Source organism: Petaurus breviceps, unplaced genomic scaffold (genome assembly GCF_028583685.1).
Source record: "Petaurus breviceps papuanus isolate PSGF00001 unplaced genomic scaffold, PetGlider_PUasm1.0 38, whole genome shotgun sequence".
NCBI classification, from domain to species: domain Eukaryota; kingdom Metazoa; phylum Chordata; class Mammalia; order Diprotodontia; family Petauridae; genus Petaurus; species Petaurus breviceps.
Genome location: NW_027186304.1, coordinates 35,108,217 through 35,133,777, shown reverse-complemented (window position 1 = coordinate 35,133,777; position 25,561 = coordinate 35,108,217). Strand labels below are relative to the sequence as shown.

Genomic DNA, 25,561 nt, shown 5'->3' with positions numbered 1-25,561 from the left:
TTTCCCACTGAATTCTAAAGACCATGGAACTTTACCATCTGACTTCATGCTGAAGCCTTCCCCATGTGTTGTCTCCCCCATTAGAATATGAGGTCCCTTGAGAATAGGAACTGTTTTACTTTTCTATTTGTATCTCTGGAGTTTAGCACAGTGCTTTGCACAAAGTAAACACTTTAAAATGTTTTATTTATTCAACCATTCATTCTTGTTCAGACATTGACTGGACTCAGGTTCTCTTCAATTTTGATATTCTGTGATTCTGGCTTGTTAACAAAATCAAGTCTTTGTTTCAGGGATTAGACTAGGGTCATTAAAAGCACTGTACAATTTCCTAAACATAAACCCACCAGCTCTCATCATATGCAATTCTTGGCCCAAGTCATTGTCTATCCACACTATTTGTTCAAGAAAGGTGTAATGATGAATCAGTTATATAAATGAGTGGCCATCCAGCTGCATAGTATCAGTTTGGATAATAGACATTCTTCATCTACTTTTTTTTCAGTCAATTTTTTCCTGAGAGATAATACACTCTTGTAGAAAGGTATGTTATGTTCAAGAACTTACTAAGTGCATTCTGCACAATATTGTCCACAAAGAGGAATTCTGTTAAGATCTTGACATATATAAGCAAGTCTTTTGAGTTGAAATAATAGCAAACCGTTTCGCCAAGCATACCTCTTCCTGCTCTATGCCTCCCTTGATATAATTAATTATGAGGTTCACTGCATAAAGTTACCTCCATTGCTATATATTTTAAGGAAGCCTGTATGATTTTGATTTATTCCTGGGAGACATATTAATGTAGGGGACCCTTTAAGGGAGTATTTTGTTCTACTAGAAAAAAAAAGTTTTTTGGGGGGAGAGAGGGAGGTAACCAAAAAACAAACAAAAAAAATACCCTGTAGAATCTTGTGTTTTTTATATCTTCCAAGTCTGTTGCAGTTCATCTGTTCTTCTCTCGTTGATGTTGTTTCTCTCCTCAAACGTCGACTAAAGGTGACTTTAACATATACAGAGATTATTTCCATACAGATCTTACACAGACTGGAAAATAGGAATATGAATGGGCAGTTATTTATATTTCTTAGTTGTCCTTTTATTTGGTTAATGTTAAAGTCAACAGTTTTCTTTTACAAGCATTTGTTACCCTTTCCTCTTTCAGTATCTAAAATATGTGTGTGTATGTATGTTATATATATATATATATATATAATGTTTTAAATTAACCCTGTATTTCCATCAGTGTAAGGAGCTCCCTATACAGATCCTTCTCTAACAATGAATTATTTGTGTAATTAGATTCTTTGTGTCTGGGGCCTGAAAAATTAAGTGGACTTGCCCAGGGTCACGCAAGATAGGTAGAACTTGAATCTAGATGTTCTTGACTCTGAGGTCACCTCTCCAATGCTCTCTTCCTATCTCTTTCAGATAGCTTGAAAAGTGATGCTACAGCACCCTCAAAACTGTGTTGCTTCTAGATGGGTTCTGCTGTGTCTAGTCCAAGTTGTTTTTCCCATCTTTGTTTTCTTCAGCACCGATTCTATCCCCTTCTGTAGCACATCAGGGACTAGTGATGTTAGGGTCCAAAAAGGGTGGCTCTTCTGACTGGGTACCACAAAACATATGCTTGTTCTTATTTCCAAAAATATGATATATTGACAAACATGAAGATAAGGAGTAAAATTCCAAGTTCCAAAGCTATAATTTTTGTATATAGAAGACATCCATTTCCTAGGAACTTATCTCAATGTCATCTAAATGTTACTTTAAAAAGTAACATTTATAAGTAGATCCCTTAAGTTTTAATCATTAAATGGTTATTGTTTCTCAAAAATACTCAGCACATGCATCAGCAAAAGAACATCTACAACCATTTAAATGAAAAAAACAGTGCTTTAAGCATAACCTGAAAGGTAATATAAGCCTTTACCATGAGACTGAAAATTGTATTGGTCTTAATTCTAATACATAAATGTCAAAGGGAGCATTTTCCAAAACTATTTTATTCTCTAAAAAGAAAATGTATGTGTATTTTTGTGCATCTGTAATAATATTTATAACTACTTGAAGAATATATACTTCTAGCATACAGTCCAAATTTTGGTGTTACTCAGGTATCAAATGTTACTGCCAGTCCCATTTTAAACTTCTATTAAACATCCCATATGCACAGAGCTAGAGGCAGAGTGGCTATTGTATAGACGGTGGACTTTAAAGTCAGGAAGAATTAGATTTAAGACTTACCTCTGACATATACTAGCTATATGACCCATGGATACATCATAATTTTTCAGTGCCCCTAAACAACTCTGTAAGAGACAGCTAGGTGGCACAGTGGGATACAGTAATGAGTCTGGAGTCAGGAAGACCTTAGTTCAAATCCACCCTCCATACACTTATTAGCTGTGAGGTCCTAGGAAAGTCATTTAAATTCTATCTGCCTCAGTTTCCTCAACTGAGGAAATGGGGATAGTAATGACTTGAATAATATCGAATAGGAAATAAATAGCACAACCAGGATTCAAAGAGGTTCACTGACTTCAAATTCAACACTTTTCCTTTTAACATGATGCTAACGTATGGTGGAAATGTCATACGTAGAACTAAATTGTTCCCTTTCCATGAAGTAAATAGATAAATCAATCTGATTACTTCTAGGTTTGTGGAAAAGAGCTTACTGAAACTAATTTTAATTAGAAGGACTGGCATTTAATGCTAAGTAATTCTTTTTAATAATTCTCATGCTGCTATGACTATCTATGTGGTCATCCATCCAATAACTCTCAAGAAGAGGTCAAATCTATGTCATGTCCAGGAGAAAAATCACTTAATTGTTTTTTAGGTAATATATTTTTAGGAAATAGATCCTATCATTCATTAATCAAAAACTAGCAAGCAATAAGGATTGTTCAGTATCAGAAAAACTGTTCACATAATAACAATATCTAATTTTTAAATGAAAAAAATATCTAACTAAAAAATCCTTTGACAAAATTTAACATTATTCACAATCTCACTCACCATTATTCACATTCACAGTGAAAACAATAAGAGAATAAGATTGTTTTTCTTCAATACAAAAACTATATATATGCAGGTAAAAGCCAACAGAACATTGAATGGAGAACCCTATAAATATTCCCACTAGAAATAGCCAAAAAAAAAAGATCCATTTTCATCATGGTTTGGGGTTATTTTTTTGTAATTCTAACATGTTCAATAAGACAAGAAAAAATATTAACAAGATTAACACTGAAAATGAAGTAATCAAAATATTATTTTCAGATGACATGATATTATATCTAAAAAAATTCAATTGTCTCAACTAAAACATTAATGAAGATAATAAATGTGTTTTATGAGGTTACAGGATTAACCCATACAAATCATTCACATTTTTACTAGCATCAGATAAAAAAAATCCTATTTACAATAACAAAAAAGATCAAATATTTGAGAATTAATACACCTAAAAATAACCCAGAAATACACAAAATCTATGTATATGTAAGGATCTATATAAAATTATAATGACTACAGTAAAGAAAACCCCCCAAATTAGAGCAACATTCACTGTTCATGAATAGGTTGAATTAATGTTGTAAAAATGACCAATATTTCCAAAATTAATTTACATGCTATCATAATAGCAGTCAACATACCAAGGGGCGTCTTCACAGAATTGAATAAAATCATAAAAAATTTTATATGGACAAACATCAGGCAACATTGACAAAAAGGAAAAAAAACTGAGAAAAGTGGTCTTTCACTCTCAACCTTTAACACATATTACAAAGTGATTATCATCAAGAAGTAGAATAAGATATTTATCTCAGTTGTGGGGGGAAGATTATTTTTGATTAAGTAGACATCATTATTAAAGACAAGTGTGCTTGTTACATTAACATTTCTATACAACAAAAAAAATAAAACTGACAAAAAATGTGAAAGATAAATTGTTTTTATAATCCGAATGATAAAACAACATCTAAAATATATAAACAACTTAAAACTTATAAAGGTAATTCTCAGGTCACAATGGGAAAATGATTAAAGGATATGAATGGACAATTTTCAAAAGAATGAACACCAATGGTTAACAATAATGAAAAAAATGTTCAACCTCATTTTAAAAGACTCAAATTAAAATAACTTCAAGGCACCACTTCACATCCATCAAACTGGCAAAAATAATTAAAAGCAATGAAATCCAATACTGGTAAGGCTGTGGTTAAAGAGATGCATTCATTCACCACAAGTGGAGTTCTCTTTGGAAAGCAATCTGACAATATACAAATAGAGTTATATAAATAATCAATACCTAATAAGGTACGGAAGTATCTGGCAATGAGCCCAAAGAACTTTATCCCAAACAACCAAAGAAATGTTCAAAGATTACAAAACAGCACTATAACAGACACAACAGTACTGTGGACCAAAAGGTGGCCTTGAAGCTAGGAAGACTTGGATGTTAAGCCTTACCTCTGACACATACTGGTTGTGTGCTGAACCTTTTTAATACTCTAGGAAATTCTGTAAGACTTCAAATTGCCGAGAAGGCACTGATAGAAGTTTGCTGAGCTGACAGCTCTTTCTATCAATGAAATCCCTTATCTCTACTCCATTATGTGTAACTTCAAGAAAATTAAATGTCCAAAAATAAGGGAATGATTAAATAAAATATGGTAACTCATTACAGAGCACTACCAATGATGTAGTATTTGTGAAAGCATTTAGTACAAGTTCCTGGCACATATTAGACATTTAATAAATGCTTATTTCCTTCCTATGATCCAATTATAATGGACAAGCATGAGAAATTTGAAGGTCTGAAAGAACCCTTATGGAATAACAAAGTGAAAAAAGCCAAGCCAGGAGAACAGACTACCCATTAACCACAACTGTACAAGAGAAAAAGTGAATGGGAATGAATGCACAAAGAATCCTCATGGAGATAGAAAAAGAATGAAAAACTGTGACCTTTTTATAAACAAAAATTCATTTATTTAAATGTAAATCACAGCAAAGAAAAGTTATTTGATTGTATCAGTAATTAATGTTCAAGACAGTGAGACATTATAAAAGAAAATGAGACAGAACAGGGAGCTTGACTTTCTGACTCAGGCTACCTTACATCAACAATAGGAACACAGGGAAAGGAATTTTCTTACCAATGGACTTAAGTGGAGTGTTGTTATCCAGAGGTACAGTTCACAAGAGTGGAAGTTCACCCTGTGAAGTAGGTTGGGTATGGTTATATTTCATTACCCCATCTTTCCTTAGTGGCACAGGGTCAGTTTATTAACCCTCACTTTTTAAAAACTTATTTGGATCATATTTAAAGTTACTTAGGAAAGTATCAGCACCACTAGCCAGAAAGGTCACCAGACGCAAGCCATTAATTAATTTTTTTATTTCAAGAACAGTGAAGTACTCAAGTGGAAACTCCAGGTACAGAGGGGACCTCTGTTTTGGCTCTGGCTTCAGAGGGCAGGATACTGCATGATCCAGAGGCAAGCAAGAACTGCAGTACTCATACATTTGATGCTCTGGGAAGTAGAAAGATTGCCAACCAGCTAAGATTATCTGCTTTCCTAATTGATGTTGTGAAGCTCACTGGATTATAACCTTACAGAATCCCAGTTTGTCCAATCCATATTAAATACAGGTAAAAAGCTTTCTTTCAAAAGAAGCCTATTCCTGGTAGGTCAAAGAACTTTGGAGGCAACACTTCATTTTTAGGCATCTCTTAAGCAAACAAAATTATGGATAATTAGCTAAGAATTCAAACCACAGTCAATGAGTTTTCAGTATAAAGGCCTTGGTATAAAATAGTCAAAAACATCTCATCATAATTTCATGGTTTAAAAATGGTCCACAGTTAAGAACTGCCAGCCCATTTATTAGAGAATATGAAATATGTTGCTTTCCAGATAAAACTCACTCCCTCTCCTCAACCTGGCATTCAAAGCCCTTCACAATTTGTTCCCAAGCTACATTCCCTGCTCAATTTCCCTCTACTCCCTTTTGAACACTTTTTGCTGCTGCTAGCCTGGAGCAACTCACTGTTCCTTAAATATGCCATAGGTTTTCCTGCTTCCTCACCTAAACTCAATGCCCTTGGCCACCAGCCCCATATACCCACTCCTTACTCTTCCCTCAGGACACAGTTCCTCCAAGGTCTTCCGTAAAAAGCAATCTTTTCTTCCTCTGGACTCCCACAGCACTTTGTAGCTAGCGCTTGTTGTACTTTCAAATAATACAATCCTCACAGCGCCTTTCCCACATTAGGCAAGCTATAAATGTTTGCTGAATGAAAAGTGAAATGTGTAGCATTTAATTAATCAATTAGCTAGTACTGATGGAGTGTTTATTATGTGCTCAGCACTATGCAAGATATGGTCTAATTGGGAAAGATAAATATTAAATAATTAGTAAAGACGAGAATTTTTTTTGGTCATCCTACACTTTCATCAGAGTGAAGGAATACTTGGTGTGGCTTAATGTGAATTGGTGGAAGTGATCAAAATTTAAGGGCCTCTCCTCTGATGCCAAATGTATGACTTGAACCCAAGTCTCTGAGTCCAAGGTCAAACTTTTAATCCATTCATTATACCCCATTCCTTTTTTTTTTTTTTTTTTGCTTTTTGGAGGGCAATTGGGGTTAAGTGACTTGCCCAAGGTCACATGGCTAGTTTTTGTGTTAAGTGTCTGAGGCCAGATTTGAACTCAGGTCCTCCTGACTCCAGAGCCAGTGTTGTATTCACTGTACCACCTAGCCACCCCCACCCCATTCCTTCTTAAGAGCATCAGACAATATATATAATAAGTGCTGAATTATGTGAAGACCATAAGTATTCTAAGAGTTTTGTGAAGAAGGTGATTGATGAAGGCCAAAGTATTCAGGGAAGCCTTAACGAAGGAACTGCAACTTGAGCTAAGCTTTTGAAGGATGAATAGGATTCAGAAGGCCTGTGGAAATCCAGGAAGGCATTCCAGTTGAGAGGCACAAAGTAGAAACACTGGTCTTGGAGTCAAAAATTCCAGGTTCAAATTCCAACTCTGACACTTACAAGCTGTATGATCTGGATGAATGACATAACCTCTCTGATCTTCTGGATTCCATTTTTTGACTGCCACAGACTAGTAATGGTGGTTGGACATTGGTCCAAGTCATTAAATGTTCCTGGGCCTCTTCATCTATTATCAGAGTGAATTATCTCTAAGATTCTTTTTTTTTGCTCTAAAACTTTTAAAAATTTAAAGCAACGGGGCAGCTAGGTGGTACAGTAACTAGAGAACTGGCCCTGGAGTCAGGAGGAGCTGAGTTCAAATCCGACCTCAGACACTTAACACAACTGGGCAAGTCATTTAACCCCAATTGCCCTCCAAAAAAAAAAATTTAAAGCAACGTAGGAAAAGAAATGTTTTTAAGGTATAAAACATAAATGCAACTAATTTTAAGAGATGATTCCGTGAAGTAAATTCTCCCCCTAAAAACCTGATCCATAAGAGCACTGGCCCTGGAGTCAGGAGACCCAGGATCGGTTCCAGCCTCTGATACTTAACACCCACACAAAATAACTGGCTGTGTAAGCTTGGGCAAGTTACTTAACCCCAATTGCTTAAAAAAACCTGATCCATGAATCTGGACTTCACCATCCTACATAATATCTGATGCAACCCTGGGAAATAATTTGATTACTTTTGCTAACCAAACTGTTTTCTATCAGGTGATTGATAAAGTTTCTTTTATGAACTGATTTTCAGTGAATAAATAAGTTGGTTTTAGGAATTTTTGAAACTGAGGGGGAGGGAAGAACAGTGAGGGCAGGTAATGCTATATCCTGGCTCTATTTTGGTCTAAGAAACAAAGGAGTGAGTGAGTGGATAAAGGGACACAGTGAAGTTGGAAAGGGAATGGCTGGGTAAGGAAATAACCTTCCCCACAAACACCAATGAGAAAAGTCCTAAAGAAAGGACCCATAAACACCAATGAGAAAAGTCCTAAAGAAAGGATCTTTTTATGGAGAAGAATAATTATGTTTAAAGTTTCATATTTATAGTTCACCTCCAATTCCACAGATACTGAATCACTGAAATACTACTAAAATTATAGCGTTTTTATTTAAATGGTTAAGGGAAAAAAATAGGGCTTCCTATCTACATTGCTTTCTTGCTATGCATGGCTATTGTAAAGATATGTTCCCACTTTAGGGATATCTATTATTATGAAAAAATATGAAAGATCTATTTGAAAGTACTAATTCTCATTTTAAAATAATTTCTCAGGGCAGCTAGGTGGTTCAGTGAACAGAGCACCAGCCCTGGAGTCAGGAGGACCTGAGTTCAAATCCAGCCTCAGACACTTAACACTTACGAGGCATGTAATTTTGGGCAAGTCACTTAACCCCAATTGCCCTGCCTTCCCTCCTCCAAAAAGCTAATAAAAATAATTTTTCACTTTATGAATTGATTCACTATAGGATTTCTTTAAATAACAAACCACTCTAAATGTATATAAGATGCATTTCCATTTTTATAATGTTCAATTTGCATGTGACTTTTAGCAGGCCACCACTAAAGATAACTCTCTTGAAGATAATGTCCACTTATGAATTATATAGACAAATTCCATTGCAATTATCTCATAGATAATGTCTCACCACAAGAGAATATATAAATGCTATACTTCTGTTCATTTTTTTCCACATACTTTTTCATACAGCACCATAATCAAATCATCACAGAACTATAAAATCCTAAAATTAATTTCTTGGAGATCACAAATTGATGAGATTCTAAAGCTTAGTCATACCCTAAAGAGAAGGTATTCAATAAAGAAATGTACAAAAAATAGTCTTGTCAATCAAGTAGCTAATAATTTCTCTCTGGATAAGTTGGGAACTAGTGTTATTCTGTGGGAAGTTTTCAGGAGTTATTGAAGTTCCTTACTATTGCATAAATCAAAAATCCCAACGACCTTTTGGGGGTATATAAGAGGATACTGTAGAAACTACAATTTGGTTAAGTTACCTCCTTCCAGCAGAGCAATGTAACAGGGTGGCTATTGCCTTGGACCTGAAGTCAAAAAAACATAGGATCATACCTAGTCTCTAGCACTTACTAGCAGTGTGATTGGGGTCAAATTATTTAAGTTCTCAGCATCCAACAACTTAAGACTATAAGTTATAAATAAGGATGTAATCTGCCTCAGTTGAATGAGTTCTCACACCATGCAGATAAAAAGTCCTTGACAAGATGTCCTAAAGACATTCTGCATGTTCAGAAACACTCTGATGCTGCCACCTGCATATAGTAACTAATGTCTATAACAAAGTTTACATATGTTGTACCAATAATCACTACCTTGGAAGCTTACTTTCTGATCCACATCTGCTTTGGAGCACTGTTGACCACCTTTCTTCCAAGGATATCTGTATTTTAGCAGTGCATGAATAACAAACCAAAACCAATTTGCCAGTGAACAAGAAGCAGCGAGATGACGCGGGGAAGTACTAATGAAGACATATTTTCTCTTCTCAGATTCTTCATGGCACCTGTTGCCAGTCAGAACACTGATGAAAATGGTGAAACTTTGAGTTAACCCCTGTGCTTTCATAATCTCAACTGGGATTGTAGTGATAGATGTTAATACAACACACCTGAGGAAGTTCAAGTTAACCCCAAGGGCATTAATCTGGGACCCAGCTGGGGGTCCTTTGGACAAGAAAAACATAAAAATAATTTTAGGATTTTCATGGAGAAACTCTTGATTACCCTGGGAATGTCCTTTTTGACTGCTTTTAACTTTCTTGTTGGTCACTTTTACCTGCCTTTACCTTCCTGGCCTGCTGCTAGCTGCCCCGTGGATCATTTTGATCTGGAGGTTGTTGGCTATGTTTTCATTAACAGAATTACTTCTCTGAACCACTGAGCTCTGGGAGGTCTATTAAGGCCGAGGTGGAACCATGCATGACCAGTATAAAATAGTCTCTCCTTCCCACCTGTCTGACCATTGCTTTGGTTTCTTTTGCTGGCTTATAATGGGTATCACGTTCCCAACGCTCGATACCAGGTCTCCTTCTCTCTATACTCTCACTTGGTGATATCATTTGCTCCCATGGGTTTTATCATCAGCTCTATGCAGATAACTCACAGATCTGTATCTCCAGCTTCAGTCTTTCCCCTGAGCTTCACTCAAACATCAGTAACTGCCTGAGGCATTTCAAATCAGATATCCTAAAGGCATCTCAAACAGAACTCATTACCTTTCCTCACAAACACCCTTATCTTATAACTTTCCTATTTCTGTCAAAAACACCACCATAATTCCAGTCTTCAGCATTATCCCTATATCCTCACTCTCCTTCAAACGAACCAGATGAAATCACAATAAATCCAAAAGCAATTTTTTAAAAATCATCAAACCCTACTATACACAGATATGGGGCACCAAAACCGAAATTCCAAAAGGAAAAAGAGGAATACCTCCAAAAACTAAAATCCTAACCCCTAACCTGGGAAAGATAAAGTACAGGAGGAAAACTACAGATGAATATCATTAATGGATATCAAATTCAAAAATCTGACTAACTGGTGGGAAAACTGGAAAGCAGTCTGGCAGAAATTAGGCTTAGGTTAGCATCTTTTACCCTATACTACATTACATTTCAAATGCCTATGTGGCCATATTAAAGATTATAACATAAAGAAATTGAAAAGGATCTTATACCTTTCACAACTATGGGTAGGAGATATATTCTTAACGGACCAAGAGATAGAGGCAACTACAAAAGATATAACTTGGATTATATGATACTGAAAAGCTTCGGTGTCAAATGGGAAAAATCCTTTGCAACAAAACTCTCTGGTAAAGGTCTGGTATGCAAGAGATAGTCATATATTATGTAATCATACATAATTGTATGTATATTTACATGTATGTATAATTATATAATATATCATATATAATATATTAGTATAATTACATAATATATCTCTATATATCGTATATAATATATTAGTATAATTGCATTATATATGTAATTCATGTATATTAATACAAATAAATGTATATGACAATAGATTAGTGGTTAAAGGATATGAACAAAGAATTGATTCTCAAATGAATTAACTGCAAACTATTAACAACTATATGAAAGGATTCTCCAAATCACTAAACATAAGAGAAATGCAAATAAAAAAGAACCCTATAATGTTTCACCTCACACCATATAAAATGGCAAAGATGGCAAAAGATGGAAATAGTCAATGTTGGAGGTCTTGTGGGAAGACAGGCACACTTCTACATTGTTGGTGGACCTATGGATCAGTACAACCATTTTGGAAAGCAATTTGGAACTATACAAATCAAGCTGCTAAAACATCCACTAAAACATCTTTGACCCAAGAAATTCCATTACTAGACTTGGACAACAAAGAGTCCATTGGTAAGAAGAAAGTTCCCATATACACCAAAATATTTATAGTGACACTTTTTGTGATAGAAAATGGGGGGGGGCAAACCCATCACATTGTTAGTGGCTAAACAAACTGTGGTACATTAATATAGAATATTATTGTGATATCAAAAATGATGAATATGATTAGTAAAGAGAAGCATGGAAAGATTTGCATGAACTGATACAGAGTGAAGTAAGCAGTGCCAAGAAAACAATATACAAAATGACTACAACAATATAAACAGAAAGACCACAAAATAATCAATAGTAAATGATTGAAAATTACCAAAATCAAGATTGGCTTCAGAGAAGAAATATGAGGAGAACACGACTACCCCACCCCTTTGCATAAGTAGAGGTCTACAGGAATGGTAACTCACATATTTTCAGACTTTTTTTCAATCAGTTTTGTCAATTTTCATTTTTTTTTCTTTAAAAGTAGTATTTGTTATCTAGGATGGCACCCTGGAAGAGGGGGTGGGGGAAAATTTTTAGTGATGTTTACAAAAATATATCAATAAAAATTTATTTTAAAAAATTATGTTGTTCAAGCAACATCTTCTACATAAAGCCCTTCCTGATTCCTCCAATTCCCAGTGCACTCACTCCCAAACTATCTTGTATTTATTTTGAATTTATTCTGTGCATATATTTTTTATGTATACTATTTATGTGTTCACGTTTACTCCCCTAGTAGAATGGGAACTCCTTGAGAGAAGGTGCTGCTTGCCAGAGGGATTGACACATATGCTTTAGCAAGCACTTCAGCAGTTCCCTTTGATTGACTGAACTAGTTTGTGTTTATAGACAGAAGTAAGGAAATTTATAGGAGGAAAAAAAACGTTCTTCAACTTTTGCACAGATGCTACTTCAATGCGACATCCTCAGTCCCTCAGACCACCCATAGGGAAAAGGGAATATGTCCTGACATAGAATCATAGCTTCCAAAAATACCTCTGAGGAAGGGACCTCAGAGGTCATCTAGTCCAACCCATCCATACCTGAAGCAAATTCTGAGGGTAATCTGGAAGCATTGGTTGTACTCTTGGGGGGTGAGGGTAGAGAAGGGGTGTGAGAATATACATATGCACACTTTTAAAGCATGTCTGAGGGCCTTCTCCCTCCCGAAAACAGGTATTTCACTATGGACAAAAACAACTGTGGGACAAGTTTACAAAACCGAAGCACAATGGAGAACAAAGGGAAGATTTGAGGCCATGGTATAATGTATTATTATACATGCTTTTTACAGAGCAGTTCTGGACAGAAAATAAGGCAAGCTATAATACTGAGTCAAGACTAAGTAATTACAAATACATCTTTATCTGGAATATGGTAACTGCTCAATAACTCTTTGTTGAATGAATATTACCTCAAGTCTCTCCCTACTCCAGTCCATCATCCCGGTTCAGCAATCACAATGATCTTTCAATGCACGGGTCTGATCATGTCCCCCACACCACACCAATTCAATAAAACTCTATCGCTCCCTATCACCTCCAAGATCAAATATAAAATCCTCTGTTTGTCATTTAAAGTCGTATATGACTTGCCTCCTATCTCCACCTGGTCTTCTTACACTTTACTCCCAACCACTAGTCTGTGACCCAGTGACACTGACCTCCTTGCTGTTCCTCAGTTTCCCAACTCTGGCTTTTCCTCATGTCTGGAATGTTCCCCCTCCTCATCTCTGCTTCTTGGCTTCCCTGGCTTCCTTCAAGTCCCCGATAAAATTCCACCTTCTACAAGATGCCTTAATGCTAGTGCCTTCCTTCTATTAATTATCTCTACTTTATCCTGTTCATACATTGCTGTTTTCATGTTGTCTCCCCCATTATACTGTGAGAGCCCCTGGAGAGCAGGGACTGTTTTCTGCCCTTCTTTCCACCCCCAGCACTTAGCACAGTGCATGACACATTTTTCTTAATAACTGCTTACTAACTGTATAAATGGGAGGGTGTCTAGGAAAACAACCAATATCCTTGATATAAAATATGAGTCTGACAACAATATCTTGCAAATTTATAGTCTAAAGACTGAATCAAAGTCTGTGTCCTAGGCATTGCGCCATGACATATCAACTAACCACTTAATACACAAAGTCCTGAAAACCATCAAAGATAAGCTCATAGACTGGAAAACCTGGGTCAGATGGGATCTCAGACTAACGTCTGCATCTGGTCATGTGTCTAGTTCTGACACATGGAATGCTCCCCACTGAGACTTCAACTGAGTAAAAAAAAAATTGACAGGAAAATCATCACAATAATTTTCATCAAATGAACATATCTAGTAGGTAGCACTATAAAAAAATGAATGACCTACAAACTGAACAGATCCTAAAGAAATTAAGATAGGATCTCTGGAGTCTTGGTCACTTCAAGTGCTACCCTACTACCCCCCTGACTGAGGAAAAAGAGTTACCCATCTGAATTGAAATAGGTTTCTCCCAGTAGCACAGTGTATGTGATTATTACAAATACCACTTTGATTTATGTAGTACCTTTCATTTCTGCTATTCTTATAATTCTGTGAAGCTGGTAGAAAAGGTATTATTCTCATTTGACAGCTAAGAATACTGAGGTATAGTGGCTAGAGAACTCACTAAAAGTTATGTAATGAGTTAAAAGTTGCAACCTGGACTAGAACTCCCATCTTCTGCATCTTAACACCAGGTTTTTTCTTGTCCAAATGAAAAATAAATCCAGGGTATTTGTCCATAAAGAACAAGTAATCCAAAGCCAGAATGCTGTGTAAGGCTTATATGAAATGACAGGGCACTTTTCTTCTTTTAACAGTGTTTACCATTTAAAACCACCACTGATGTAGGAAGCTCCATATATATAAAAAAAAAAAACAGTGGGGAAAAAAGAAATTGTAAAACACTAACGGGAAAGGCAGTCACATATTTATATAAAAGTAGGCTAATGGTAAATATGCTGCAGGAGTCGAGAGTAAGGATAAATGCAGAACTGGATATAGGTAGAAGGTTACAGAGTCTGAACTAGTAAAGCCATCCAGTCACTGGGAATAGTGAGTGTGGAGTGGGGGAGGGAGGAGTGGTGATGATGGATGACAGAGAGACCGAAGAAATATTCAACTTGTACAATCTTTCTGCTGCTGTTTCTCCTCCCAAGGAGGAGGGTTTTCACACTGGGAAGTGGTTTTGTTTCTTTTGTGGCTGTTGTTGTTTTTAAGTGGTTAATAAAACCCAAGATGAGGAGACTTTGGGTGTACCTAGATGCCCCCACTAAGTTCAAGTTACCATCCCCAGATGAACTCTATCTCACTGTATCAAAACAACTTGCAGCCACTACTAAAATACTGCTGCTGCTTTTGGAGCAATTACAGAAAAGTGACATAGGGCTGCAAAGAGACACGTTCTGTTCTGAACTTGAAAGACAAAAAAAAAAAAAAGGTAGATTCTTCTTCAAACTATAAGACAGTAAGTCTGACTTCAATTTCCAGAAAAATTCCACCACATATTTATATAAAATAGTAATTTATTTTTGGTTTCAGGACCCCTTGTACTTTTAAAAATTACTGGTCCCCAAAGGTCTTTTGTTCATGTGTGTTATATTTGTCAATTTTGATAATACTAGAAGTTAAAAATTCTTAGTATTATCATAAATATAGTTTTGATCTTAAGGTCTCCTGGAAAAGGTCTCAGAGATACCAGGGGGTTCCCAGACCTTTAACTGCTGATTTAAAATATGGTTTGTAATGATCACTGTGATTTAGCATGGGTAGAGCAAAAATGAACTATGCCAGATCAAGCTCTTTCTAATAGGGTCTGGGTACTAGACAGGTGAATCAGGAAAGGTCATGGACATAGTATGCCTGGATTTTAGTAAAGTGTTTGATAAAGTTTCTCATGTTTATGAACAACATGAAAAATATAAACTGAATGATAGTACAGTTGAGTGAATTTGGATGTGGTTAAACGATAGAATTGTCAAAACAGTGATTAATGGATCCATAACAACCTTTGGAGAGATTTCTTTTTTCTCCTCTTCTCTTGACTGGGTCTCATTATCTCATCTAGGCTAAGAGTACAGAGCTGGGCACAAGAGGTTTTGACCTACTTTATTTCTTTTTGTTTTGTTTTGTTTTTTGGAGTGCAATTGGGGTTAAGTGACTTGTCCAAAGTCACACAGCTAGTACCGTGTTTCCCCGATAATAAGACACTGTCTTAATAATTTTTTTTGGACAGAAAAACACCAGAGGGCTTATTTTCAGGGGAGGGCTTATTTTAAGGAACATTGACAGCAATTTTAATAAACAGGTAAATGTGAACAAAAAAATGTACCTTTATTCAATAAGCAAATCACTGGGGAAGAACAGGATGACGCGCTCACTGCTGCAGCTCGGAGCGTGGCGTGTGTTTCACCGGGGCGGGGGGGGACGGTGCATACAGAGGGTACCATAAGGTAGCGTGTAGCGCAGGGGATCACCTTCACTACAGTAGCAATCTCAATAGGGCTTATTTTCGGGGGAGGGCTTATTTTAAAGGAATCTTACACAGTAAGGGGAGGGCTTATTTTCGGGACAGGTCTTATTATCAGGGAAACATGGTAAGTGTGTCAAGTGTCTAAGGCCAGATTTGAATTCATGTCCTCCTGACTCCAGGGCCAGTGTTCTATTCACTATGCCACCTAGCCACCCCAGACCTACTCTATTTCTGACCTAAGCATCTCTTTACTCACCCTTTGGACAACCTGGTACCCTGCGCCCCCTTCCACTCCTGCCACTCCTCAGGGTTTACCACATTAATATCAAATTTAGCAAGAATACCAGATTAGCCTAGCCCACTGCAGCTCAAAACTCCCTTTGCCTCAGCCTCCCCAGGAACAGGGATTACAGGCATGCACCACCAGATCCATCTTTGAAAAAGACTTAGAGTGAGGGGAGGAGAACATTGTACACAGTTACAGCCACACTGTGCAATGACTGCCTTTGATAGACTTGGCTCTTCTCAGCAATGCAAAGTTCTAAAACAACTCCAAAAGGCTCATGACAGAAAATGCTATTCACATCCAGAGAAAGAATTACGGAGTCTGAATGCAGATCAAAGCATACTAGTTGCTTTTTCTTTTTAAATTTTGTTTTGTTTCTTCTTTCTCGAGGTTCATTCCATTGGTTATAATTCTTCTTTGCAACATGACTAATGTGAAAATATGTTCTATGTGCGGTGGCTAGGTGGCAAAGTGAATAGAGCACTAGCCCTGGAGTTGGGAGGACCTGAGTTCAAATTTGACCTCAGACACTTAACACTTACTAGCCATGTGACCTTGGGCAAGTCACTTAACCCCATTTGCCCTGCCTTCTCACCCCCCCCCAAAAAAGAAAAAGAAAATATGTTCTATGTGAATATACATGTAGAGCCTATATCAGATTGTATGCCGTCTTGGGGAGGGGGAGAAAATTTGGAACTCAAAAGCTTCTGGAACAGAACGTTGTAAACTAAAACTAAACAAATTCTTTTAAAAAAAACTTATAATTTCAGCAAAAGCAGGATGTAAAATAAATCTGCCTAAGACATTAGATATTTCTGTATATTACAAACAATTCAAAACAGAAATTGACTGATGAAAAATACCATTAAAAATAACTACAGCAAAAAAAAAGACAGATTGATTTTGTTCTATCCACTATTTTCGTCAATGACCTGAGACAGATGTTTATTAGGCATCTTATCAAGGCATATGTATCAAATTTTCAGACAACCCAAAGCTAGGAAGGATTAACATAATGGATTGCAGAAATAAGATCCCCCAAACTCTCAATAGGCTAGTATGCTTGGTCAAATTTAATAAGAGATTTTAAAAAGTCAACTGCCCGAGTACAGGATGGAGGAGAGGTATCTAGACATTAGTTTATGTGAATTAAGACTTGGTTTGTGGCACATAATGGCATATGCCCATATCCCTTGGTACTATGGGAACTGAGGCTGCTGGATAACTTGAAATAGGGAGTTCTGAACTGCAATGGGTTATGCTGATCAAGTATCTGCCCTGTCTGGCACCAATATGGTAAGGTCCTAGGAAGAGGGTTAGGGGACGGGCTGGACTGCTTAAGGAAAGGCAAGTGGCCCAGGGCAGAAAAACAGAGTAAGCAAATCTTTTGTGCTGATAAGCAATGGGACTGGCAACATGAGTGGCCCTGCACTTCCAGCCTGGGTGACAGGAGGAGACCCAGTCTGAAAGAAGCAAAAGCAAAAAGACTGGGGGAGGGGACTGAGTGGACTAAGTGAAAGTTTAATGCATCAATAAGGTAAAGTAGAAGCCAAAAAATCCAACCGAAAAACAAAACACTACCAACTAATGAGATTTGGGGACACCTTGATAAGAAACAGTGTCCAGAACAAGGGAGGTTGCACTCCCACTGTACTCAGCTCTAGTCAGAACACATCTATGTCCACTTCTTGGAGCCAGATTTTAGGAAGGACATCGACAAGCTGGAGTACATTCAAAGAAGGATGATTCAAATGGTGAAATAATTGGGAGGGAAATGCCATATAAGGATTAGTTCTGAGCTCAAAAAGAAGACATAGAAGAACATGAAAGTATCTGAATGACTGTCTTGTGTAAGATAGAGTCGACTTATTTTGCTTGGGCCCAGACTGCTGGTTCTCCTCCCTCCCTCTTGGTCTCCTCTGATGCATGATTATCATCTATGGCCTGCCCTCTACCTTTGGGTACACCCCAAGGCTCTATTCTAAGCCTTCTCCTTTCCTCAGCTATAGCCTTACTCTTAGTGATCAGCTCCCATGGATTCAATGATCATTTCTGTGCAGATGGCTCCCAGGTCTAAATAAGCAGCCCCACTATCTCTACTGAGCTCTAATTCTATAGGAAACAACTGCCTATTTACTATTTCCAGCTAGATGACCCATAAGCATCTCAAATTCATGATGTCCATTATCTTCCCACCGAACCAAGATTTACTCCTCCTTTAACTCCCCAGTTTCTATTGAGGATACCCTTCTAGTCAACCAAGTTCACAATCTCAGAGCCATCCTCAACTTTTCACTCCCTTATCCTGATTAGATATAAAAATATCTAATCAGCTGCTAAATCTTGTCTGTTCTGCATCCACACTATCTCTTCCATTTGTCCCCATCTCTCAACTTTCACAGGATCACTACCCTGGTTCGGATCTTCATCACCTCCAGTCTGGTCTACTGAAACAGCTTCCCAATTGGACTCAGCTTCCAATCGCCCCCCAAACCCTCCTTCAATTTACCTTCCAAACAGCTACCAAAATAATTTGTCTAAGGCAGAAGCTTAGCTATTTCACTCAACTGCTCAAAAATCCTCAGTGACTCCCTATTATCTCTGAGTTAAGATGTCAACTGCTCAGTTTAGCATTTAAAACTCTTCACAATTCAGCAGCAGACTACCTTTCTTCAGGCTTATTGAACATTAGTCCTTTTCACACACTACATTCCAGCCAAACTAGCTTGCCTGCTGTTTCCTGAATTCAGCATGCCACCTTCCATCTCTGTACCTTTGCATGCCTAGAATGTACTCCCTACTTCCTTCCATTTCAGAATTCTTAACTTCTGTCAAGGCTAAGCCAAATGATCATGTATAGACATATCTGTTCACGTTGCACCTTCCCAATAAATCTGCAAGGTAGGCACTAAAATTATTTTTGGATTCAACTGGAACAATGGGTAGAAACTGCAAACAGATACATTTCATGAAAAAGCTCACCAACAATTCAAGCTACCTGAAATAATAATGGACTCCCCAGGGAGAACGTAAGTTTCCCAGCACTTCAGGTCTTCAAACAAAAGCAGGATGACACCATGTCAAGAACGTTGTAGAGGGGATTCCTACTTAGTCATGTACTGACTGTCTAAGGTCCCTTCCATGTCTGTGATTCTCTGAGAATACGTCATGATTGGGAAGGTGCTGCAGATCCCATGGAATCTCTGAGTTTTAGGAAATATGCATGCCCAAATACAACCAGGTGTTTTTTGGCCATTTCTAATATATTTGTTAATCTTACATGGATATTGTTTAGCCCTCAACTCTTCACCAGAAAATGAATATAGTGTTTCGCTCTCACTAAAATAAAAAACCCCTGAATATAGAAGCAGCTAGGTGGTGCAGTGGATAAGGTGTTGGGTCTAGAGTCAGGAAGATGCAAATTCAAATCCAACCTTCGATTCTTACTATAATCCTAAACAAGTCACTCAACTTCTGCCTTAGCTTCCTTATCTGCAAAAGAGAGTAATACCACCTGCTAGGGTGGTTGTTGGAGTATGTAAAGCCCGACATTTGTGGTCCAACTCCTTATAATCCCATGGACCATGTTATCCACGGAGTTTTCAAGGCAAAGAAACCAGAGTGGTTTGCCATTTCCTTCTCCAGTGGACTGAGGCAAACAGAGGTTACGTGACTTGTCCAGGGTCACACAGCTAACAAATGTCTAAGGCAGAATTCGAATGAGCTCTTCCTGACCGTAGGCTCAGGGCCCTATCCACTGAGCAACCTAGCTGCCTTATACAGTAGGCACTTAATAAATGCTTGTTCTCTTCCCTCATCTTTTTTTTTTTTTTGCCTAACCTTCCACCTTCAATTTTTTACATGTTTTTGAAAGGGGAGAAAAGATGTACTACTTTTCCAGATTTAAAAAACAAATTAATTAAAGGTGGCTGCTTACATTTATCACACACACACACAAAGAAACAACTGATTTAAAAAGATCTTTTAGAAAATTATATTCTTCCTTCACCACTGTGGTAAGCTCCCCCCTTTTGTATCCATATCCTTTGGGAAGTCCAGTTTTATACCACTTAAGCAGTGAAATGTTCAATACTTATTTTAAAAAATACCCAATATACCAGATTGAAAAATAGTGCTACCAACACTCAACTTATGTGTTTAGTCAGTCCATTGCACTCACCTACATGCCTCTAACAACCTCTACTGATGTATTCTAATATATTCTAAATAGTTAACATCATTCATAATACTGATACACTTTTATCAATTTTTCTTCTTTCTCATGCCCTTATTATCTCAATTAAGAAATTATCACTGGGATTTGTCTGAATATTACTCAAAATGACTAAACGATAGTCTTGTTTTACAGAAATCACAGGGATTTACTCTAAAGATAATATTTCTCCACTGGTCTTGGATACTTCTATAGTTACTATAAACATTTTATGAAATCTATAAATTATTCATGGAGAAAAAAAGGTAATCATGTCTTACTAATTTTTCACTAATCAACAGAAATTCATATGAGGTGGATAATAATAGCACCTAGTAATTAGTGCTTTATAGACATATTTGTGAATAAGAAACTTTGGACAAGTCACTTAACCTCTGTAGATGTCAGTTTCTTCATCTGTAAAATGAGAAGGGCATGGTAGATAAATCTAGAATCCCTTGGAATACTGAATTTCACGATTCTGTAAATATTTTTGCTACCTCTTTGTCCAAAACATATATACACATTTGACTGGTGGTCTACTTTCACTCTTGGCATTCTTCTAAAACTATCTGAGTCACAGAATCATGATAGAGTTGAAATAGACCTTGAAGACTGTCTACTCCTCACCCTCAATTTAAAGATGAAAAAATTAGAGCCCAGAAGGATCCTTACTCATGATCATGAGACCAGGTAGTAGGTAGCAAAAACCAATCTAGAACCCAGTTCTCCTAACTCCCAGTCTGCTGAATACACTAAATCTCCGAAGTTATGTCTTCTTATTTTCAGAACCATATTTTAAACATTTATACTGCTAACAGTGTTCAACATATTTCTTTTCCAATGTCTTATGATGTGCATTCTGCCAGTTGATATAAATTAGTTATTTCTCTACTTCATGAGACTTCATATGCCCCCTCCAAAAAAGGAAACTGAAATAAATCCTTCACATTTTTTTCTTTCTAAAGTGCACAATTAACCAATATCCTTAATTAAGGCATCTATTTAAGCCACTATGAAGCCCACATAATAGGCAAATAATAAATATTCATAAGATACAGACGATGCTGAGCTGAGCACTTAGATTTGATTCTAGGTTAAATACTAATTTCTAAAAAGGAAAAACAATGTGGAAGAATGAGGAAAAGTTAATTTCATTTCTGCCTTTCTTCTGAAAAATTGTTCTACTAATATTCAGTGTGGAAACATTTTGTACCTTTCCATCTCTTTCTCTGGGTACAGTAGTAACCCATTCAACTTCCCTATGACTCTCCTGACCAAAATTCCCCCTGGCCACTACTTGACTACATATGTTGTCTCAGTCTGTTAGAATGTAAACTCTTTTAAGGCAGGGACTTCCTAGCTTTTGTATTTTTACCACCAGGGCTTGGCTCTGTGTCTGGAACATACTAAGTGCTTAATAAATACTTTTTTCATTCATTCATTCTTTCTTTCATTCATTGTAAATGACAATTTTCAACACTTACATAAGGTCATATTACAATTTAGAATTGATATCTATGAGTTGTAACAGTCTCCCTCCTCATTTTCATATCTCATACAATAGTGAGAAACAACCCCCTCCCCCACGTGGTTCTGTGGGTGGTACCATGGTACAGTGGAGAAGGGCCCTCGCTTTGAAGTCAGAGGACCTACGTTCAAAACCCAGTAAGTTCACACGTATTACTTGACTGTGTCATCTTGGATATGCTGCTTGATTTTCTTCACCTCAACTCTAAATCTGTGATTGTATATGCATGTGTGCATTTTTCCAATGGGAAAACTTGAGTAGCATTTAACCGATGCTGAATGCTTTAAGTCCAAAACTGAATTTCTAAATTCCAAAATGCATGCAATGAAAAAACAAATCCCTAGAGGAATCAATGACAAGAAAAATCAGAGTAGAAGGCCAAGGTCTATCATACAACAGCATACAAAGACCGATGGAACCTAAAAGATTTTGAGGCCAAACTGTTCTTCATGTAAAAAAGTTAAAAGGTAGGCATTTGCTTCTCTTCCCACTTAGAAAAACAGCAGGAGTTTATCTTCCCTAGTTTACCTCTGAGCCTCTGGGGGGGGGGGGGGGGGGGTAAACCCTGAACCCCATAAAATCGAAAGCAGGAATTAAGTAAAAGAAATTGATATAATCAAGTGGTTTCCCAAGAATCCATGGCCTGGGATGGAGGCAACTGCTCAGGAGCCGGTCGCCTTTGGGCACATCGTTGGATTCGGTTCAGCTGCAAAACCTCAGGCACCGGAAGAAAATGCCTATTTTTTTTTTTTAACGGAGCTTAAAAGACAAGGTGCGAGGCTTGGATTCATTCCTACAACTGCTCCTGCGGCCCCCCCGCCCCCCCATGTAAACCCGACCAGTCCATTATCCCCCTCTTAGGTCGGTTCCAGCTAGTGTCACTTCTCAAAATCTGTGTCACGGCCAGCTGTCAACACGGCCCCTTTGTGTCTCATTCATACAGCAAGTGGTCTACAACCTCTCACACGCAAAATGGAAACTCTGGTGGGGACAGAGTGCATACATGTTTTTGGTCAACTCAAAGACATTTAATGTGGAGTGGAGGAAAAAAAAAAACCAAATGGCAGGTTATGCATGGACTCACTCCAAACCTGACCCCTACTCTCCCAGCCTCAACTCCAACAGAATGTCTCACCCGGTCTGCAGCTCCTCCTCCTCCTCGCCGTTCTACCGGCATCTGGAGCAGGGTGCCCTCTTTGCCCCACCTGTGATTTGACCTCCAAGCTGCGTCCAGAACCCCCAGGGTCAGTCCGCTTTCTCTCCCTCCCCACGCCGCAGCTCCAGAGGTCCGAAGGACAAGTCTCAGGCGGGGCCCAGCCACCCCTACATTTCCTCTGCAGTCCTTTCGGGTCAGCTCCCCGCGACCTTCCTCCCGCCCAGCTCAGCGCCGGGAGGGGGCAAAGCCAGGCACGCGATGGGGGTGGGCGGTGTCCGCCTTGAGCTCCCGCTGGCCCCGGGGTCCAGCGCCAAGCTCACAAAGGCAGCCCGGTCCCAGGATGCCAGGGCGCGTTCCACGGACCCCAGCTGACAGGCCCTGGCCTCTGGGGACGCTGCCCTTGTGGAGAAGTTTTTGCACAAGGGGAGTGCATTCACGGGGGGGGGGGGGGGGGGGCGGGCGGGGGGGGGGGGGGGGGGGGGGGGGGGGGGGGGTGCACCTTCCCGGGGGAGGAAGAGTGGGAGAGGGGAACTGGGTTTAGGAAGTCCGGGAAGATAGGGAGTCAGAGGCTTGCACGCACGCACACACGCACGCATTTGCTACCTTTGTACGACCGAAAGAGACCCGCAAGAACTGGAGCCTAGGACACCAGGAGTGGCCACAGCTAGCTACTCTGATGGGCTGGCTCGGATCAGGAAGGTCCTGGGCTCACCCTGCTCCTCCCTCTTCTGCCCTTGTCCTCTTCCCCACAATCCGCCTCCCCCCGCGCTCCGTCTCGGAGCCTGGTGCCCTCTTACCTTGCCCGGCAGGCTGGCGAGGCGCAGAGGACAAGGGACTGGCCCTTTTCCCCACCCCACCCCACCCCCAGTCCTCGTCCTCTAGCTCCAGCTGCCTCCCTCCGCTCCACTTTTTTTCTCCTGTGCTAGCGCCGCCCGCGGCTAGCTCCTCTCTGGACGACTGGCTCCCACACTCTGTCCCCCTGGGGCGGAGCGAGGCGGCTGCCGAGGCAGCATGGGGGCGGATTCTGCAGGTGCCGCCCCTCCCGCTTTGACAGACCTGGGACCCCAGCCTGCCCCCACTCACGCTACTTTGGCTCCCTAGTGCGTTATGGCCCCAGCTACCCCGTGGGTGGCCTAGGCAGCCCCACTCTGCCCGCTTGAAGACGTGGTGGCTCCCATCCCCCCCCCATAAAAGTCCAGGAGTGCTCCTCCCCCACCCCCACCCCTACCCCGGAGGAGTGGAGTACCCTATTCTGCTTGCACCTCCAAATAAATTTAATTTTCCCCGGCAAGAATAAGGCCTCAGGAGGGCACACGCACACCCAGCTCCCCAGCCACCGGAGGAGCACCTCGTGCTGTGTAGAACAGAAATAGCCGCTCCTACTCGGCTCCCTAACACACATCAACTCCCGCCACATACAGCGATTTCGTCCACTGCGGAGCGGGGCTAGAGCGGGCTGAGCATGAACTCGGCCTGGGCCACGGGGAGGCCAAGGGTGGCCGACCTTTGGGGGAGCGCGGGTCGATGGAAAAAAAGGGGACCAAAAAAAAAAAAAGTCACACACGGACAGGAGAGCTAGAGCTCAGACACCCCGCCCGGGGCTGCGCCTTGCTCCCAGTTCCTCCCCCTATTAGCACGCCCACCCTCTGGCCAGCGGGTCCTGCTGGCCTTGGCGCTCTGCCTCCCCTGGTCACAGCCACTGCCTTTTCGCCAAGGCTTCCCTTGCGCCCTGCAAAGAGTAAAGGCACAGCTCCGCCCGCAAAGCAGCCATGTCCAGCGGGGGCAGGGAGACTGGAGCTGCCCAGAGGAAAGTTTTCGGGAGATTCCGTGCCTAGACAAACTTCGCGTTCAATTGGATTTGGGGGCGGGGTGGTGAAACACCGACACCCTTAACTGGGGTCCTTTCCTTAATGATTGCGGTTGTGCAGAGAAATCCGCAGACGTTTCTGGAATCCCCATCCTCCAGCTGTGTGTGCCTTCTAGGAAATGAATGGCCCGACTCCGGGAGCCCTCAGCGGGGCAGGGTGGTGGAGGAGTCTGAGGCTAGGAAAGTTGTTCTATTTTTAGTGCCCTTGGGGTAATAAGTACAATTCGGTGCCCTCTGGCACCACGTTCAGGTCAAAGAAACCGCGGCAATGCTGGCGCCTGGTGCCCTCTCAGGATTTCGGTCAACTTTCACAGCCCCATTCGCTGTTAATTATAATGCAAAAACGGGCGTGACTTAGACGATTCCGACACTAAATTCTGGTTTAGTTTTCTTTTTTTAAAGAAGGAATGCATTGGTCGCACTGCTTTCTCTTCTCTCCCCACTGCTTTTTCTTTTTCCATGCCTCTTCTCTCCCTCTTTTCCTCACTCTGTCTCTGCCTGTCTCCTTCTGATGGATCTAACTTTATATCTCTAGCTCTGTCTTTTTTTTTTTTTGGACTTGGGTCTCTGTTTCTCTCCGTCCCCCCACC

General features: G+C 39.6%; 1 protein-coding gene and 1 pseudogene across 1 annotated transcript in view; one reads left to right on the top strand and one right to left on the bottom strand.

The window, feature by feature from the left end:
* Positions 1–24,071, bottom strand: part of GREB1L (GREB1 like retinoic acid receptor coactivator) — a 344,278-nt gene extending 320,207 nt beyond the window's left edge. The window contains exon 1 of the mRNA XM_069099751.1: positions 23,902–24,071. The gene's annotated coding sequence lies outside the window, so the exon portion shown is untranslated. The remainder of the gene's footprint in view (positions 1–23,901) is intronic.
* The window catches only part of LOC138170434 (small ribosomal subunit protein uS13-like), a 203,665-nt pseudogene that overhangs the window by 54,272 nt on the left and 123,832 nt on the right, over positions 1–25,561 (top strand).